A 21,984-nucleotide genomic window follows, 5' to 3' on the forward strand; every position below is an offset into this window, starting at 1 on the left:
AGAACTTGCTGTCATTCTTTCGTTTTTGAGAGTATGGACTGAAACAAATGACCCAAAAACACCCTAACATACTCTAAATTATACCTAGAGGCAGTCATGAAAGCCTGGAACCGAAGAAACTCTTGAAACCAACAAAAAAACCAGCAACCGTGAAGCATAATCAAGAAACATAGATGCAGGTTTTTAGTTTTGAATAAGTTGTTGTCATATTTCGTGTTGTCACTTGATTCCTGGACATATACAAATTTAAAATACTTATTATGACTTGATTGAAGAGCAAAGGAATAATATATACATGCCTGGAATTTGTTTTGAAGAAAAACAAATCAAAACGACAATACGACGCGACGGAGCCGAGTTGGATTTCTTCTTCTCGTTTGTGCTGTTGTTCACATTTTCAGCTGCTATTTTCTGATGTATTTTCGAGCATAAGAGTGTAGGGAAGGTAAGGGATGAAGGTGAATGATATAGGAGATTTTAAGTGAGTCTTGAATTGCATTTAGTTAGGAGTTACAAATGGGAACTTGAAATGTTTCTTCACCCTTGCCATAGTTGTTCTTATTTATTCCTTCTTCCTGCTATTCACGATCTCATTAGATTGTTTCTGATATTTTCTAAAGCAAAGAGTGTGGATGAATATGAGTGTTATTAGGGGTGTTAAAGGTGTAACAATATGCATTAAGGTGGGAGGTTACAAGTGAAATAGTTGAATAGCATTTGAATTATTTCCTCCCCTAGCTGCCATCGGTTTTTTTCTTCTCCTTTCTACTGCATGTACTCGACAGTTTGCTAAATAATAATTTGAGGAAAAATGATGGGTATTATAGTATTTGAATTTACTACTAACTAGTGAATAAAAATGAGGATTGAATTCACATTGAAGTGCAATTAGAGATGGTTTGAATGGATTTACTAAATTTTTGAATTGTCTTGACCAAATATTATTACTACTTCTTGCATGGTGAAATATTGTTAAATTCTTGTATTTTAAATTCTTAAGGTTTTAAATACTCATTATACACTTTAATGAATTACCACATTAATTTAGAATAAGCTCTTGCATGACATTGCATGGTTTATAATTTAAGTATTTAAATGTTATGTTTAATTTCTTGAATATATTTGACCTATATTAATTCATCTCCATTTGTTTACCCATTTTAATTTAAGCTTTAATTAAATATTGAATCCAAAAGAACTTATTTAATGACTTAGCTCTAATTAATTTAATAAATCCTAAAACATTCTTTTTCTTTAAATTAAATTATTCCTTGGCTTAAATTAAATTTAAGAATATTTTTCTTATTATTAATCTTATATTTAATCTCCAAACTCCGGTCCGGCCTCGTGTAATTATCCTGAAAAGATAGAACTAAACATCTATTTTTAAAATAAATAAAACACTTCATACTTATGTAAAATATTCATTTCTAATTTTAAATAATAGAAATTATGTATGACTTATACGTAATCTGATTTTCGGGTTCTACAACTCTACCCCCCTTAAAGAAATTTCGTCCCCGAAATTAAAACATACCGAATAACTCGGGATAACGACTCCTCATCTCTGGCTCAGATTCCCACGTAGCTTCCTCCTCCGAATGATTGAGCCATTTGACTTTCACAAGCTTGACCATTTTGTTTCGAAGCTTTTTCTCCTGTCTGTCCAAGATTTGCACTGGTCTTTCCTCATATGACAAGTTCGGAGTGAGCTGCAACGGTTCAAAGTTCAAAACATGCGATGGATTCGCCATATACTTCCTCAGCATGGAGACATGAAAAACGTTGTGTACTCCGGCCAGATTCGGCGGAAGAGCAACACGATAAGCTAATGATCCAACTCTGTCGAGGATCTCAAATAGTCCAATGAATCTCGGGCTAAGCTTTCCTTTCTTCCCGAACCGCATGACACCATTCATCGGTGCAATCTTCACGAAAACGTGGTCACCAACAGCAAACTCCAGATCTCTCCTTTTCTGATCCGCATAACTTTTCTGTCTACTCTGAGCGGTCCTCATCCTGTCACGGATCTTGACTACTACATCAGCAGCCTGCTGCACAATTTCCGGACCCAACTCTGATCTCTCCCCCACTTCATCCCAATGAATAGGATATCTACACTTGCGACCGTACAGTGCTTCGTATGGAGCCATACCGATAGACGACTGAAAGCTGTTGTTATAGGTAAACTCCACCAACGGTAGCTTTGATTCCCAACTCCCAGAGAAATCAAGAACACATGCACGAAGAAGATCCTCCAAGATCTGGATAACTCTCTCTGACTGACCATCTGTCTGTGGGTGAAAAGCTGTACTAAACAACAACTTCGTACCCATAGCTGAATGCAGACTCTTCCAAAATGATGAAGTGAATCTAGGATCTCGGTCAGACACTATAGAAACGGGAATACCATGAAGTCGAACAATCTCCCGGATATATAACTCTGCATACTGGATCATGGAGAAAGTAGTCTTAATAGGCAAGAAATGAGCTGACTTCGTAAGACGATCAACAATCACCCATATAGCATTCGACCCTCTGACTGACTTCGGTAAACTGACAACGAAATCCATGGTGACATTCTCCCACTTACACTCGAGAATAGGAAGAGGCTTGAGCAACCCTGCTGGTCTCTGATGTTCCGCTTTCACTAGCTGACATGTCAGACACTCGGATACAAAACGTCTGATATCCCCTTTCATTCCTGGCCACCAGTATAATAACTGCAGGTCTTTGTACATCTTCGTACTCCCTGGATGTATAGAGTACGGCGACATATGGGCCTCAGATAAGATATCTGCTCGAATAGAATCGCTGCTAGGAACCCATATTCTGTCTCGATATCTGACAATACCGTCTCTAACTGCGTACAGGATACTGCCCTTGGCTTCATCTCTCTGTCTCCACTTAGCCAATTGCTCATCTGCTAACTGTCCACTGCGTATACGGTCTAAGAGATAAGACTGGATCGTCAAAGTAGATAGATGAGGAACTCTACCTTGAGGATATGTCTCTAAATCGAACCTCTGCATCTCAAACTGAAGAGGTCTCGAAACCACCAAATGAGCCATCCCTACGACTTTCCTGCTCAACGCGTCTGCAACTACATTAGCTTTGCCAGGATGATAGCTAATGTCACAGTCGTAGTCCTTTACTAGCTCCAACCAACGCCTCTGCCGCATATTCAACTCCTTCTGTGTAAAGAAGTATTTGAGACTTTTGTGGTCGGTGAAAATCTCACACTTCTCTCCATACAAATAATGCCTCCAAATCTTCAATGCAAATACTACGGCTGCCAACTCTAGATCATGGGTAGGATAATTCTTCTCATGAGTCTTCAACTGACGAGAAGCATATGCTATCACCTTCCCATGTTGCATCAATACTACGCCTAACCCGAGTTTCGAAGCATCGGTGTATAGAACAAATTCCCGGGGTCCTGAAGGCATGGCCAATACCGGCGCCGAGATAAGAGCTTGCTTCAATGTATTGAAGCTCTTCTGACATTCCTCGCTCCACACATACTTAACATTCTTCTTCGTCAATGATGTGAGTGGAACTGCGATGGAGGAGAATCCGTGAATAAACTTCGGATAGTATCCTGCTAGTCCAAGGAAACTACGGATTTCGGATGCGTTTTGAGGCACAACCCAATCTCTGACTGCTGCAACTTTCGCCGGGTCTACCTCGATCCCACTACTAGAAATGACGTGACCCAAGAACGCCACTTTCTCTAACCAGAACTCGCATTTGCTGAACTTCGCGAATAGTTTGTGCTTTTGTAAGGTCTGCAGTACTGTGGTCAGATGTCTGCTGTGATCCTCTTGATTCTTTGAGTAGATGAGAATATCATCTATGAATACTATCACGAACTGATCAAGATACGACTGGAATACGCGATTCATGAGATCCATGAAGATCGCTGGCGCATTCGTCAAACCGAACGGCATCACAAGAAACTCGAAGTGGCCATAACGAGTCCTGAAAGCAGTCTTGAGAACGTCGGCGTCTTTCACTCTCAGCTGATGATAACCAGAACGCAGATCAATCTTGGAGAATACCGAAGCTCCCTCCAATTGATCAAATAAATCCTCTATCCTCGGGAGTGGGTATTTGTTCTTCACTGTAACGTTGTTCAACTCCCGGTAATCAATGCAGAGCCTCATAGAACCATCCTTTTTCTTCACAAACAATACCGGTGCGCCCCATGGCGAAAAGCTCGGGCGAATGAACTCCTTGTCAAGAAGTTCCTGAATCTGTTTCTTGAGTTCTGCCATCTCCGTCGGTGCTAATCTGTACGGAGCTTTTGAGATCGGTGCAGTACCGGGCATAAGCTCAATAGAAAATTCCACCTCTCGCACAGGTGGTAATCAAGAGACGTCATCAGGAAAAACATCTAGAAAATTCAGGACAATTGGAACATCGGATGCTGACTGTTTGGGCGTCTCGGGAACGGATACAAGAGTAGCTAAAAATGCTTGGCACCCTCTACGAATGAGCTTCCTAGCCTGGACACAAGATATCATACGCGGTAAGTTAAAATACCTGTCTGGCTCGAATAAGAATTGTTCCATCCCAGGCGGTCGGACGAGAACTGATCTCTGCTGGAAGTCAATCAAAACTCGGTTCCTCAGTAGCCAGTCCATCCCTAGAATAATATCAAATTCTGGCATCGGCAGAACAATCAGATCCGCATACACAAGATTACCATGAAGTTCAAGGTCTATATCTCGGATCACATTAGTAGCTGTCATCTCCTCTCCAGAAGGCAATGCTACTGAATACGCTATGTCTAACCCAATTGATTTGATCTTGAGAGAATTTGCAAAGGTTTCTGAAATGAACGAATGGGTAGCCCCTGAATCTATCAAGGCTTTCGTAGTTGAACCGGCTATAAAGATTCTCCTTGAAAGTTTGGAATATTATGCTAAACCCAATAGTTTTACAAGAACTATGCTTATAGACATGCAAAGGTCAAAGTTCTTCTAACCTAAATTCCCGTAAATACACTGATTAGATTAGAACATGCAATCCTATCATAAATTTCTAAGTTCAAAATCTTAACCCAAAACATTAAACTTCAAATTCAACTTAAAGATTTAGAGTACATGTCATGAGCATCATCTCCGAGTTAGTCTCCGCAGCATGGAGAGCAAAAACTCTGCCTTGGGTAGGCAGATTCTTCTGTGGGCAATTCTTCAATATGTGGTCAGTACTACCACATTTGTAACACTTTCCCGAACCATACATACACGGCCCAGCATGACGACGTGAGCACCTGGCACAGACTGGATACTCCACTGTCCTCGGGACGGCTCGTCCCTGCTGTTGCTGCTGCGGCCCTCTGTTCCTGGGTGGACCGTGGAAAGATCTCTTATTCTGATGTTGTGACTGAGGAGGACGGTGTGGTGCCTGAAATGGTCGTTTTCCAAGGCGATCGCGCTCAATATCATTCTGGTCTTGCTCTGCCGTTAGTGCTCTTGAAACAGCAACATCATAGGTAGTAGGGCCAGCCACCCTAACATCCCGGCGTAAGATCGGCCGCAGACCATTCAGAAAATGCCTCAACTTGGCTCCAGCATCGTTAGCAATTAGGGGCACAAAATGACATCCCCTCTCGAACTTACGGATGAACTCCGTAACAGTCAAGTCCCCCTGCCTCATGGTCATGAACTCCGTGGTCAACCTTGAACGCACCTCCTCAGTAAAATATTTAGAATAGAATACCTCTGTGAAGTGCTCCCAGCTCAAACTAGTCAAATCCAAAGCCACTGATGCTCCTTCCCACCATAGGCGTGCATCTCCTCCGAACAAGTAGGTCGTACATCGAACCCTATCTCCATCTTCAAGCCCCATAAACTCAAAAATAACCTCAAGAGACTTAATCCAACCCTCAGCTGCCATAGGATCGGATGTCCCTAAAAATTCCTTTGGTCGCATCTTCATGAACCGCTCATAGATAGCCTCCGGTCCCGACTGTCTGGCTCCCACTGCATTGTTCCCCGCAAACTGTGCGAAGAACTGAGTCATCCCAGCTAGCATCTGGGCATTCATGTCTGGTGGAGGGGGTGGAGGTCCCTGTCTCTCTTGCCTCTGATCCTCACCGTCCTCATGACGGTGCACACCACCACCTCTCGGGCGTCCAACACGGTGTCTAGGAGGCATACTGTTCCATATATAACCCATACGTAACTAACATGCATAATTCCATAATTTATCTTAAATTTAAATAAATACTGAAATAATTAAAAATCTGGACGTAAAACATTTCATGAAAACATGACGTAAAAATAATTCATGCTTTAAATAAAATGCGTAAATGAAAACTTACAGACCGAAGACGTGACTTCATGAGCTTCTTGAGGTCAGTAGTAGTACAACCCTTTACAAGATCATAGGCTCTGATACCAACTGTAAAGGCCCGTATTTCGTATTCATAATTTTGCGGAATTATTAAAATTTTCTAAATAAATAGTTATCTTATCTTATTTAGTTAAAATAAACATGTAAATAATTTTAACTTTAAAATAACAGCGGAAGCAAATATTGTTTTCAACCAACGATTTAAAATTAATCCAACAAAAACATCATTTAAAATAATCCAACGTATCAACTTAAAAAAAATCCAGCATATTAAAACTGAGTTTAAATAATAAAAGGTGCATAAATTAAATCGTGAGGTCCTCGGGTTTACTACTGCTGTCCCAAGATCGCTCACTCGTCTCCGCCTTCCGTCTCGGCCTCAACAATACCTACAACAATCAAGTCTAGTGAGTCTAAAGACTCAACATGTATATATCGTGAATAACAAGTAAATATATCATAAAATCGCATGCAACTTAAAAATAAAGTATCGTAAGGCGTACGGTGAAAATATTATCATGAATAATTATAATTACGTGCATATCTGAAAATCATACGTAAAAGCTTTGCTCCATAGAGCTCTGTCATAACATATCATAATTTCTTGCAGAGATAATGTTTCTAAGCTAGTGGCCCATAACATAGCGTAAGCGCCTGATCAGACTAAACCACAGTATACTAGGCGGTAGAGATCAATCACAGCCCTTGGACTGGATGTCCGTATCCATACATAATCATGACCGGTCGTAAGTCACCGGGCGGAGAGGTCCTCGGTTGCGCCTACCGACTTCCAAACCCATAAACGTAAGGTGGCCACAATACATATAGCATATATCTCAAAAATAAACATTTTATATTTTTATGCACGTAATATAATTATAACCTTATTTTTACCGGATGAGTTGGATCATTCCCAGGCTTGCTGCGACTTACTACTAATATGTGACACATGCAATAAATCTTAATTTGACAAAATTTTAGCAATAGAACCCAAAAACGAGACGATTTGGACCAACAACTTGATTTTTAACCATGGCTTCGTACCAACCCGAACCAACATTAAACCGACGTTTAACCATGATTAAAAATATCCCAAACATACTGAAAAATATGCATAATAATTGAAACACACGAAAATAGGTGAAAGGAATCCAAAAACATAAAACGCTCTTTCGAGAGTCATTTTGGCACCTTTCGCCGTAAATTCTCGTACGACCTCTAAACTCGACCAAATCACGAACGGCCAATAACATGACCTTACTAACTCATTGAGGTACTGTACAGTCCAAGGCAATGGGCTAAAAGCCAACCAAGAACTCATACCACCCCAAAAACCGTGACCCAAGTTACTGTCAAAATCAGAAAAATACAGCAGCGGCTATGTTGCTTGTTTGGGTTCAAACTCTGAAATATTTTGACACTTGGCTTGAACCATCAACCCAAGACTCTTACCAACATCCTAAGGCATGGCTTGGACCATGGCTAAGGGCTAAAAGCCAACCACAACCCAAGCAACCACCTAGAACAAGAACAGCATCCTAGTCGAGAGCACCATCTGCTGTGTACTGTGACAGATTGAAATATTTTATTGTCTTGTCTCGTTCCAAGGGCCATGTGATCGACCCTGGCTCGATCTAGACATGATGGAGTATTGTATGAACCATGGCTATGGGCTAGAAGCCAACCACAATCCATCCAACACCTCAGAAACCGAAAGTTACTCACACAGAAAATTGATGAAACCGAAACGTGCTTGTGATGTTTTGGTGAAATTTTTGATGAATCCGTGAACCAATCCTTGAGGGGATGATTTGGTCACGTCCTTGACATGTTAAGTAAGGGTTCTAACCATGGATACAGTCCCTAGGACAGCCAAGGTTCGAACATCCCATTGAAACAACTCAATGACAGAAAATGTGGCTCATTTCTGCACCTAAGGAGAACTTGCTGTCATTCTTTCGTTTTTGAGAGTATGGACTGAAACAAATGACCCAAAAACACCCTAACATACTCTAAATTATACCTAGGGGCAGTCATGAAAGCCTGGAACCGAAGAAACTCTTGAAACCAACAAAAAAACCAGCAACCGTGAAGCATAATCAAGAAACATAGATGCAGGTTTTTAGTTTTGAATAAGTTGTTGTCATATTTCGTGTTGTCACTTGATTCCTGGACATATACAAATTTAAAATACTTATTATGACTTGATTGAAGAGCAAAGGAATAATATATACATGCCTGGAATTTGTTTTGAAGAAAAACAAATCAAAACGACAATACGACGCGACGGAGCCGAGTTGGATTTCTTCTTCTCGTTTGTGCTGTTGTTCACATTTTCAGCTGCTATTTTCTGATGTATTTTCGAGCATAAGAGTGTAGGGAAGGTAAGGGATGAAGGTGAATGATATAGGAGATTTTAAGTGAGTCTTGAATTGCATTTAGTTAGGAGTTACAAATGGGAACTTGAAATGTTTCTTCACCCTTGCCATAGTTGTTCTTATTTATTCCTTCTTCCTGCTATTCACGATCTCATTAGATTGTTTCTGATATTTTCTAAAGCAAAGAGTGTGGATGAATATGAGTGTTATTAGGGGTGTTAAAGGTGTAACAATATGCATTAAGGTGGGAGGTTACAAGTGAAATAGTTGAATAGCATTTGAATTATTTCCTCCCCTAGCTGCCATCGGTTTTTTTCTTCTCCTTTCTACTGCATGTACTCGACAGTTTGCTAAATAATAATTTGAGGAAAAATGATGGGTATTATAGTATTTGAATTTACTACTAACTAGTGAATAAAAATGAGGATTGAATTCACATTGAAGTGCAATTAGAGATGGTTTGAATGGATTTACTAAATTTTTGAATTTTCTTGACCAAATATTATTACTACTTCTTGCATGGTGAAATATTGTTAAATTCTTGTATTTTAAATTCTTAAGGTTTTAAATACTCATTATACATTTTAATGAATTACCACATTAATTTAGAATAAGCTCTTTGTTAGGATCGGTTAGGGGAAAATCGATGAGCTACAATCGCTCGGTTCTTGAAATATTGAACACCGATGAATTAAATCGAGTTTGGTTTGAATTCAAGCGGAAAACACTCGAAATAATCCTTCGTAGAAACCGAATAAATATTTTGTAAACCATTTAAAATATATGCAAGTTGAATGAGTAAAAAGATTTTCGGTTGAAGCATTTTATCAAACACTTGGTATGCAATATTTTGGTATTTGAAGAACACATAAAATGCTTCAACAATGCATCTTTAAAACTAATGGAAATGATAAGTAAATGCAATAAACAAATAGACACGAATTTGTTTATGGATGTTCGGAGATTAACAACTCCTACGTCACCCCTTCTTCCCCTTGGGAAGGATTCACTAGAAGACTTTGATTTATACAACTCATTGTACAAATCCATTCAGCTAGGACTTACCCACTGCCTAAAGCTGAACTCCTAGCACTCAAGATTGTAGGCAGCACCTCACAATCAGCATATTGTTTAATGTCTCATATGCAAAGACTACATACACAAGTTTATTGTATTTGTGCAAGACACACTCAACTAATCTTTGAAGTTCAACTCTCTTGTATAAGTGTGAGTGATTGTGTGTGTGAGGAATTTATCCTTTACAGTGTACATTTCAAATGTATCCTCACACAAGGGCTTGTGCTCTCAACTAGCTGATTTTTTCATGCTAAGTGCCCATGCTTTGAATCCACTTCAAAAGCTCTTATTTGATCTTCAAGATGTTGTATTTATAAGCCTCAATACTGATATATACGTTGGACACAAGAATATGACCGTTGAGAAAGTTTCTGTACTGTTTCTGGAGTTGCAACGGTCAAATTCGCTTTGCTGGACATTTTCCCGAGCTTAAATTGGTTGGTCAACGGTTGAAAACTGGTCAGCGGTTCAAACTGGTCAGCGGTTGAAAACTGGTCAGCGGTTGAACTGGTCAGCGGTTCAAACTGGTCAACATCTCAACTGCAGGTCAACTGGTGTGCTGTGCAGAACCAGTAGATTCATCGTCATTTATCAGCATCGTAAGCTTCGATTCAGAATTTGACTTATCAGAATGATTTGTAGATCTTTGTCTTATCTTTCCAACGCATACTGAATTGCTTCGTTTCCATAACCGAGCTGAGAGATATGACCAAAATACCACAGCTGCTCAAAGCCAACTGATTGCTGTTTTCGTGCAATCAGTTCGTCACTTCAGCGATCAGTTAGCCCTGGATAACGTCCGATTTTGCCCAACTGACGTGATATACGATTTGTTCCAATTTGAGTTTTCTAATCACTCCAATTCGCGGATTGTCATTTAGATCATCCAGGTGAGAGATATCTTCAAAACACCGAAGCTCGCCAGAAATTTAGTTTGTGCAAAATTCAGTTTCAGCTTGCTTCTTGTGTTTGCAACTTCACACTTGAGTAAATATGTTAGAAACACAATAACAAGTTTTGTTAACATCAAAATCAAGATTGCGAACTTGAAAAGTTCCAACAATCTCCCCCTTTTTGATGATCACAAAACTTGGATAAACAATCAACTCAACTAACATATTTCTCCCCCTTTTTGTGTGAATCAAAAAGTCATATTTTCAAAACATTTTAAACAAAATCTTCTCCCCCTCAATATCTAAAAATAATAACTCCATTAAAATCTTAATGAGTTCTCCCCCTATATTTTTGAAATTTTGAAAAATGTAAAAGAAGAAGGATAACTAACCAATTTTCTCCATGGCTCATTTTCTGCCGCAGCACATATGCTCTGCCTTCAACGAATAAACTGTATTTTCTGGAGCATAATTAGGCTGCAAATTTTATACCGCTGTAAACCTCTACGAGTCTAGTTTGCAACGCATAAAGCGGTTCGTCATTTGGACACTCGAACAAGGAGATATGCCATTTTTCCTACGGTCGCTGCAAGCTGCGCGAAAATTCAGTTTTGCATATATATGTGTAAAAAATCTGAAATTTCGAATTTTAAACATCAAAATCAGTTTCAATGTTCTTCCAAGAACACCCGCTCTGATACCACTTGTTAGGATCGGTTAGGGGAAAATCGATGAGCTACAATAGCTCGGTTCTTGAAATATTGAACACCGATGAATTAAATCGAGTTTGGTTTGAAACCAAGCGGAAAACACTCGAAATAATCCTTCGTAGAAACCGAATAAATATTTTGTAAACCATTTAAAATATATGCAAGCTGAATGAGTAAAAATATTTTCGGTTGAAGCATTTTATCAAACACTTGGTATGCAATATTTTGGTATTTGAAGAACACATAAAATGCTTCAACAATGCATCTTTAAAACTAATGGAAATGATAAGTAAATGCAATAAACAAATAGACACGAATTTGTTTATGGATGTTCGGAGATTAACAACTCCTACGTCACCCCTTCTTCCCCTTGAGAAGGATTCACTAGAAGACTTTGATTTATACAACTCATTGTACAAACCCATTCAGCTAGGACTTACCCACTGCCTAAAGCTGAACTCCTAGCACTCAAGATTGTAGGCAGCACCTCACAATCAGCATATTGTTTAATGTCTCATATGCAAAGACTACATACACAAGTTTATTGTCTTTGTGCAAGACACATTCAACTAATCTTTGAAGTTCAACTCTCTTGTATAAGTGTGAGTGATTGTGTGTGTGAGGAATTTATCCTTTACAGTGTACATTTCAAATGTATCCTCACACAAGGGCTTGTGCTCTCAACTAGCTGATTTTTTCATGCTAAGTGCCCATGCTTTGAATCCACTTCAAAAGCTCTTATTTGATCTTCAAGATGTTGTATTTATGAGCCCCAATACTGATATATACGTTGGACACAAGAATATGACCGTTGAGAAAGTTTCTGTACTGTTTCTGGAGTTGCAACGGTCAAATTCGCTTTGCTGGACATTTTCCCGAGCTTAAATTGGTTGGTCAACGGTTGAAAACTGGTCAGCGGTTCAAACTGGTCAGCGGTTGAAAACTGGTCAGCGGTTGAACTGGTCAGCGGTTCAAACTGGTCAGCATCTCAACTGCAGGTCAACTGGTGTGCTGTGCAGAACCAGTAGCTTCATCGTCATTTATCAGCATCGTAAGCTTCGATTCAGAATTTGACTTATAAGAATGATTTGTAGATCTTTGTCTTATCTTTCCAACGCATACTGAATTGCTTCGTTTCAATAACCGAGCTGAGAGATATGACCAAAATACCACAGCTGCTCAAAGCCAACTGATTGCTGTTTTCGTGCAATCCGTTCGTCACTTCAGCGATCAGTTAGCCCTGGATAACATCCGATTTTTCCCAACTGACGTGAAATACGATTTGTTCCAATTTGAGTTTTCTAATCACTCCAATTCGCGGATTGTCATTTGGATCATCTAGGTGAGAGATATCTTCAAAACACCGAAGCTCGCCAGAAATTTAGTTTGTGCAAAATTCAGTTTCAGCTTGCTTCTTGTGTTTGCAACTTCACACTTGAGTAAATATGTTAGAAACACAATAACAAGTTTTGTTAACATCAAAATCAAGATTGCGAACTTGAAAAGTTCCAACACTCTTGCATGACATTGCATGGTTTATAATTTAAGTATTTAAATGTTATGTTTAATTTCTTGAATATATTTGACCTATATTAATTCATCTCCATTTGTTTACCCATTTTAATTTAAGCTTTAATTAAATATTGAATCCAAAAGAACTTATTTAATAACTTAGCTCTAATTAATTTAATAAATCCTAAAACATTCTTTTTCTTTAAATTAAATTATTCCTTGGCTTAAATTAAATTTAAGAATATTTTTCTTATTATTAATCTTATATTTAATCTCCAAACTCCGGTCCGGCCTCGTGTAATTATCCTGAAAAGATAGAACTAAACATCTATTTTAAAAATAAATAAAACACTTCATACTTATGTAAAATATTCATTTCTAATTTTAAATAATAGAAATTATGTATGACTTATACGTAATCTGATTTTCGGGTTTTTGGGTTCTACACCAAGAGTGGATCCTTTAATCTCAACTACTTAAATTTAAATTTGAACAATTAAAATTTACCCATTACAGATTCAAACAATTAAAATTAAAAAGAAACAAAAACAAAACAAAACAAAAAGACATTGTTGTGGACTTGTAATTACCTTAGCTTCCTTGTGGATACGATATCGGACTCACCGAATTATACTACTTGTGGACAATCTGCTCTTGGGAGTGAAACAATCAGAGTCGCAACAAGTTTTTGGCGCCGTTACCGGGGAAGTATAATTTAATTTCAAGTCTATTTAATTTTGTTTATAGTTTATTTTTCTTTATTTGAATTTTTATTGCTTTTGTGTGTTTTTATTCATTTGCATTTGCATTTTCATGAGCATTTAGTCACGTACACTTAGTGGTCGACTCATTCGAAATAACCCTTTATTTTTACAAAACATGGCGGAAGAACCCATCCAAGAAAATGAAGATGAAATTCAATCTCAACATGATCATGATAGACGAAGAACACTTAGAGATCACATGAATCCTACACGTACTAGTGCACCTTCATGTCTAGTTTTTCCCCCTGATGCATCTCATTTCAATTTTAAGCCTTGTATTATCCAACTTTTACCCAACTTTCATGGCTCAGATTCTGAAAATCCATACATGCATTTACGAGAGTTTGAAGAAGTGTGCAACACATATAATGATCTAAATTGTAGCATGAACACCATTCGACTTAAGCTTTTTCCTTTTTCTTTAAAAGATAAAGCTAAAACTTGGCTACAAAATCTTAGATCGGGATCCATTCGAACTTGGGATGAATTGTAACAACAATTTTTGAAAAAGTTTTTTCCATCGCATAGAACAAATTCTTTCAAAAGGCAAATCATCACTTTCACTCAAAAACAAGGAGAAACTTTTTATCAGTGTTGGGATAGATACAAAGAATTGCTTAATCTTTGTCCACATCATGGTTTTGAAATGTGGAGGGTTGTTTCTCAATTTTATGAAGGCTTAACACCTAAAGATAGGCAAATGGTTGAATTTATGTGTAATGGAACATTTGAAGATAAAGATCCAAACGAGGCAATTGAGTATCTCGATTCATTAGCTGAAAATGCGCAAAATTGGGACACTATAGGTACAATCGAACCATCAAACAAGATTCAATCTCCTACATCTGGTGGAGGTATGTACACTCTCAAAGATGAACATGATCTTCAAGCTAGATTTACCTCTATTGGCAAGAAAAGTTGAGGCACTTGAATTGAAAAAGAATGGTCAATTAAAATATATTCAAGAAATTGTGTGTCACATCTGTGATACAAGTGATCATTTTACAAAAGATTGCCCCACTTTGCCCTCTTTTAAAGAATGTCTCCATGAACAAGCCAATGTTTTGAACAATTTCAAAAGGCCAAATTTTGAACCATTTTCTCAAAATTACAATCCAGGTTGGCGAAATCATCTAAATTTTAGTTGGAGGAATGATAATGCTGCACAATTTCCGCAACCACATTTTCAAAATCAACAAAATTTTCAAAATTATGCACCTTATGTTCCTTCACCTAAAAGGAATTTGGAACATTTATTGAATTCTTTCATTGCAAAGCAAGAGTCTATCAATACTCAAACTGGTCAAACCATGACAGATTTGAAAGATACTCTTGCTAAATTTGCATCTGCACTTAATGTTCATGAAAAAGGTAAATTTTCTTCACAACCTCTGCCTAATCACAAGGATCATCATTCACAAACTGGAACTTCTGGAACTCAACCGATGGATCAGGTAAAATCTGTTGTTACCCTTCGGAGTGGTAAGGTTGTGGAAAAATCCATTCTTGAACCTTGTGAAGATGATGATAGATCAACTTCAAAGGGTAAGGAAGTGGAACCCATAACTTGCGAAGAGGAGGTTCAACAGACAGTGTCACCACCATTCCCTCATGCATTGAAAAATACAAAAAAATCAAATTTGAATTCTGATATATATGATATTTTTAAACAAGTAAAAGTTAATATTCCTTTATTAGATGCAATAAAACAAGTACCATCATATGCCAAATTTTTGAAAGACTTGTGCACTGTGAAAAGAAAATTGAATGTGAAAAAGAAAACATTTTTAGCCGAACAAGTAAGTGCAATCATTCAAAATAATAATAATTTGAAATACAAAGACCTAGGTTGTCCTACTATTTCTTGTATTATTAGAGAACGAAAAATTAAAAAAGCATTGCTTGACCTTGGAGCTAGTGTGAATTTACTTCCATATTCAGTTTATCAAGAACTCAATCTAGGTGAGTTAAAACCTACTTCGGTAAAACTTTTACTTGCTGATAGATCTGTTAAAGTGCCAAGAGGTATGGTAGAAGACGTGTTGGTCCAAGTTGATAACTTTGAATATCCTGTCGATTTCATAGTTTTAGATACACAACCTATTGAAGCTTGTAATGCAATTCCTGTAATTTTAGGACGTCCATTTTTAGCAACTTCTAATGCTCTTATAAATTTCAGGAATGGAATAATGAAGTTGTCATTTGGTAACATGACCTTGGAGCTTAATGTGTTTAATCTTTGTAAGCAACCACATGAAAAAGGAGATGAAAGTGAAGATTAAAATCTTATTGAAACTCTTGTGGAAGAAAACATTCAAGAAGGGAGTACTCGTGACCAATTAGATATTTGGTCAATCGATAATGTTCAAGAAAATTGAAATTGATCTTGATGATTTTATTAGGTATCACCCGTTACCAGGATCAGAAAAAGAATTTGAGGCAAAATATGAGAACAAAGACGAACCACCCATATTGGAGTTAAAACCCTTGCCAGAAGAATTGAAGTATGCATTTCTTGGAGAAGATGAAACATATCCGGTGGTAATTTCTTCCAAACTATCAAGTAATCAAGAAGGTAAATTAGTTGATATGCTTAAAAGACATAAAAATGCAATTGGTTGGACACTAAAAGATCTTAAGGGCATTAATCCACTAATTTGCACTCACAAAATTCATTTAGAAGAAAATGCTAAAACATCTCAACAACCACAAAGGAGATTAAATCCACACATGAAAGATGTTGTGAAAACTGAAGTTCTCAAACTACTCGATGTTGGGATTATCTACCCAATTTCTGATAGTAAGTGGGTAAGCCCAACACAAGTAGTTCCAAAAAAATCTGGCATCACAGTGATAAAAAATGAAAAAGGTGAATTGTTAACAATTCGAGTCCCATCTAGTTGGCGGATGTGTATTGATTATAGAAAATTAAATGACGCCACTAGAAAAGATCATTTTCCATTACCATTTTTGGATCAAATTTTAGAAAGAGTAGCAGGTCATCCATACTACTGTTTTCTTGATGGATATTCAGGTTATTATCAAATTCCCATTGCACTCAAAGATCAAGATAAAACTACATTCACATGTCCTTTTGGAACATTTGCATTTATAAGGATGCCATTTGGATTATGCAATGCCCCAGCAACATTTCAAAGATGTATGCTAAGCATTTTTTGCGACATGGTTGAAAATTGTTTGGAAATTTTAATGGATGATTTAACTGTCTTTGGGAACACATTTGATAATTGTCTTGAAAATTTTGAAAAAGTTTTAAAAATATGCGAGGAAAAAGGTCTTATTTTAAATTGGGAAAAATGTCATTACATGATTACTTCTGGAATTGTTTTGGGACATGTCGTGTCATCTCATGGAATTGAAGTTGATAAAGCAAAAGTTGATGTCATTGCCAATTTACCCCCTCCAAAAACCATTAAAGAAATTCGCTCATTTTTGGGACATGCTGGATTTTATAGGAGGTTTATAAATGACTTTAGTTTAATCTCTAAACCCATTTGTAACCTCTTAACAAAAGACACTGCATTTGAGTGGACTCAAGAATGTCAAAATACTTTTGATAAAATTATTCGACATTTAACATCAGCTCCTATCATGCAACCTCCTGATTGGTCTTTACCATTTGAAATCATGTGCGATGCGAGTGATTATGCAGTCGGTGCAGTACTGGGTCAAAGAAGAAACGGTAAGCCTTATGTGATATATTATGCAAGTAGAACTTTAAACAATGCTCAAATGAATTACTCCACAACTGAAAAAGAACTACTTGCTGTAATATTTGCATTAGATAAATTTCGTTCTTATTTGATTGGATCAACTACTATTGTGTTTACTGATCATTCTGCTCTTAGATATTTGTTGACCAAACAGGATGCAAATCCACGACTGATACGATGGATTTTGTTGCTCCAAGAATTTGACATTGTGATCAAAGATAAAAAGGGAACCGAGAATGTCGTAGCCAATCATTTATCGAGACTAGTAACAGGATCATCTTGTGAAATGTCACAAATTAACGATAATTTTCCTGATGAACATCTATTTTCAGTTACTACTACACCTTGGTTTGCTAACATAGTAAATTTTCTTGTGACAAGAAAAATGCCACCGCAATGGAGTTCCCAAGATAAAAGAAAATTTTTGAATGAGGTAAAAAACTTTTATTGGGATGATCCGTATCTGTTCAAGTATTGTCCAGATCAAATTTTTCGATGTTTCATACCCAACAATGAGGTAAGTAGTGTCATTAAATTTTGTCATTCAGAAGCATGCGGAGGACATTTTTCTTCAAAGAAAACGGCTGCAAAAATCTTGCAGTGTGGATTTTCTTGGCCCACTTTGTTTAAAGACACCCACGAAATCTGCAAGATCTGTGAAAATTGTCAAAAATTGGGTGCGATTTCAAAAAGAAACATGATTCCTTTGAATCCTATCATTGAAATTGAAATCTTTGACTGTTGGGGAATTGATTTTGTGGGACCTTTTCCACCGTCGTTTGGATACTTGTATATTTTAGTTGCAGTTGATTATGTTTCCAAATGGATAGAGGCAATTCCATGTCGAACAAATGATCATAAAATTGTCATCAAATTTTTAAAAGAAAATATTTTTAGTAGATTCGGAATTCCTCGAGCCATGATAAGTGATGAGGGAGCTCACTTTGTTAATAAACCATTTGCTTCATTAATGAAAAAATATGGTATTACTCATAAAGTAACTACTCCTTATCATCCTCAAACAAATGGACAAGTTGAATTAGCTAATAGGGACATAAAGAAAATTTTGGAAAAAACTGTTAACTCAAATAGAAAAGATTGGTCTCTGCGACTTAGTGATGCACTTTGGGCATATCTAACAGCTTTTAAAGCATCATTGAATATGTCTCCCTATATGTTGGTTTATGGAAAACATTGTCATTTGCCTGTGGAATTGGAACATAAAGCTTATTGGGCGATCAAAACTTTAAATTCAAGCATGGATGATGCCAACAAATGGCGTAAATTGCAAATTTATGAACTTGATGAACTCAGAAATGACGCGTATGAGAATTCAAGGATTTATAAAGCAAAAATCAAGTCATTTCATGATAAAACAATTCTTAGAAAATCTTTTGAGATTGGTAAAAAAGGTTTTCTTTATAATTCTCGACTTCACATATTCCCAGGAAAATTACGATCAAGATGGACAGGCCCATATGTTGTAAAGCATGTATATCCTTATTGAGCTGTGGATATTGAAAATCCTAAAAATGGTGATGTTTTTAAAGTGAATGGACAAAGGCTTAAACCATTTTTGGAAAATGAAATCTTTCAAGAAGAGTTTATTTCCCTTTCTGATCCTTAAATTTTTATGTTGCATTTAATTTTGTTTGTTTTTATTTCAGGTTTCTTTAATCTTTTTATTTCCCGGTTAAATGGCGGATAACGGTGTGAAAGATTGAGATTGCTAATGCAAAAAGGAATTCCAGAAGATATTCGTCTTCTAATAGAAGCTAAGGTCCGATTAGGAGGAGAAGTTCCACAATCATTGCTCATTCGGTATTTTCCTGGATTAGGAAAAAGCACTTATGCGAAAAAACGAAGGGCCAAAAGTTTAGAGGTTTGTCATAAGTGTGCAAGATGGACTTGTGACAAACGATGCAGATCTTTGGGATGTGTTTCCAATAACAGAGAAGATAAAATTGGTTTCATTAAGAATGGGCTGAGTAAGGAGTCTTTAGTTAACATCTTATTGACTCTTGAGACGCATTCTAGTGGACAGGTGAATATTGAACTTCTCTGTTTATGGAAACAATTCCAAGATGAGCGTCATAGTCTTGGGAATCCGACTAAAAAAGACCTTGTTTGCCAATTTACAAGAAAATTGGATGGGAAGCACATCCTTGATTCATAGAAGGCGTTGAAGCCGTTTCTGGATGTAAAACCAGAGGAAAATTGTGAGCCACAATCACACTACTGTTCATATGAATATGTGTCATTATTGTTTTTATTATTTATTCTGTTTACAGCTGTGACCCATAGTTTTGTTATGATAACATATTACTCCTATAAAATCTCTCATCTTTCTCTCTATTTTCGCAGACCAAAAAAGAAAGTAAAAACATGGCTGGATCCTCTACACAAACATTGAAAAATATTTGTGTATTTTGTGGGTCGAGTCCTGGAAAAAATGAAGTGTTTGTAGAAGCAGCGAATAATCTTTGAAAGATATTGGCTGAGAGAAAAATTCACTCGGTATATGGGGGAGGTAATATTGGGTTAATGGGATCTGTGTCAACATCTGTTCATCTTGGAGGTTGTAGTATCCCGATGCCTAATTTGAGTTATTATTGGAGTAATATTATTTCAGTGAGATCGGAAGGACCGAACAGGGTTCGGATCGTCCGATCAGGGTTCGGATCGTCCGATCAGAGTTCGGATCGTCCGAAGATAGGTGGCTGGACACGTGGAAGACATGCAGAGTTCGGATCGTCCGATCAGGGTTCGGATCGTCCGAAGACAGGTGTCTGGACACGTGGAAGACATGAAGGGTTCGGATCATCTGATAAGGGTTCGGAAGGTCCGAAGTGGATCGGATCGTCCGATCGTTGTCTATAAATAGAGGCGCGAGGCTTCACTTTTTACTCGCCAATTCCGAGTGTTCCAGAGCGTTTTAGTCGTTTCCGATAGGTTTCTAGTCTTTTCCCGAGGTTTAGGCACTAGCGAGGAGCTACTGGTTTTGTAGCGGAGCTGTGCTCTAGTTGGGAGCTAGCGGCATCAGTGGGCTGACTACGGACGCAGGCTTGATTCTAGGGCTGATTGCTAGGATCTACTGATTTGAGGTACGAAAGTACTATCCGAGATAGCAGGATTGAGTATGCTTTACTACGTGTTGCATGTTTATATGTTGCATTATTATCTGTCATATGATGCATGGTTTATTATGCGGCATTTGCATAATCATGTTGAGCCTGACTATTTTTGAGATAGCCTGTTGAGAGGGTGCTCAGCCCTCGTTTGTTGTGGATGGTTGGACCCCGTTGGCCGACGGTGGTCAGGTCACCGGTATATCCACAGGTTTATTTTGGTATGGGAGCCACCTCCTGGTGCGACGGCGCAGAGTGCTACATACCTTGACGTCATTTACCTGAGCAGTATTTCGTTATACCCAGATCCTGGTATCCAGTACATTTTGCATACATGCATGTCATAGTCTTGTATACTCATGCTTTCGGTGCTGAGCGTTTTATGCTCACGTCCTCGGTTTATCTCTGTTTTGGACACCCTATTCGATGGGGCAGGTCTCAGGTTGGACGGTCCAGGAGGGAGTGGACAGAGAGCTAGCAGAGGTTGACCTGTAGTGGTTGGTATTTATTATTGGATTTTAGTTCGATCTGGTTGTTTAAGTATTTTAGTACTTACAGATTCGATTGGGTTGTATTATTGTTTTTCCGCTGTATTACCTGATTCAGTTTAAATGTTAATTTTTGCATGCTTAAGTTCTGATTAGTAGGTGATTCTGGAACGGGTCACTACAGAGGTAGTCAGGTTTTGGGTATTATTCCTACAACTTTAGCTGAAGGAAATATTACAGGTGTTACGATTGGGGAGGAATTAAAAGTTTCTTCTATGTATGAAAGAATCACTCAAATGATTGAAAATTCTGATGCTTTTATCGCACTACCAGGTGGTTTTGGTATATTAGAAGAAATTTTTCACACTGTTTCTTGGGCACAACTTAATATCCATAATAAACCTGTGGGCTTGTTGAATATCAATAATTATTATGACAGTTTGCTGACATTTCTTGATAAAGCTGTGGAACAGAATTTCATTTCAGAAAATTCAAGACGGATGTTCATCTGTGCTTCGACTGCCGACCAATTAATTAATGATTTGGAAGCTTTTGTTCATAAGCCTGATCCGATGATAAAAAAAGATCAATTGGTCGCAATCAGTCAGTAAGAAAAGAAAGTTGGATCATTGATTCAAAAGTCGTGGATTGGTTTGCGTTTGTTTCAGTTTGTTATCTTCAATAAAATTCCAGGTGATATCTCTTTCATTATGTACTCTTTATTAATAGTTATTTTGACATTAGGGACAATGTCATATTCTGATTGGGGGGAGAACAAACTTATATAAAAAAAATTTAAAAAATATATAAAAATATATATATATATATTATTTTATAATAAAATCATGTTTATTGCTTGCATCTTTGTAATTTTTGCAAAAATATCATACATTACATGTTTGAAAGGTTTAAATTAGAAAATGTATTAATCTATCTA

The 21,984-nt window shown here is 37.4% G+C and overlaps 1 pseudogene; it reads left to right on the forward strand.

Annotated features, from left to right (window-relative positions):
* Positions 1–15,007: 15,007 nt before the first annotated feature.
* On the forward strand, positions 15,008–19,607 carry LOC140819136 (uncharacterized; annotated as a pseudogene).
* The last annotated feature ends 2,377 nt before the right edge of the window (positions 19,608–21,984 follow it).

Source organism: Primulina eburnea, chromosome 18 (genome assembly GCF_022965805.1).
Source record: "Primulina eburnea isolate SZY01 chromosome 18, ASM2296580v1, whole genome shotgun sequence".
NCBI classification, from domain to species: Eukaryota; Viridiplantae; Streptophyta; class Magnoliopsida; order Lamiales; family Gesneriaceae; genus Primulina; species Primulina eburnea.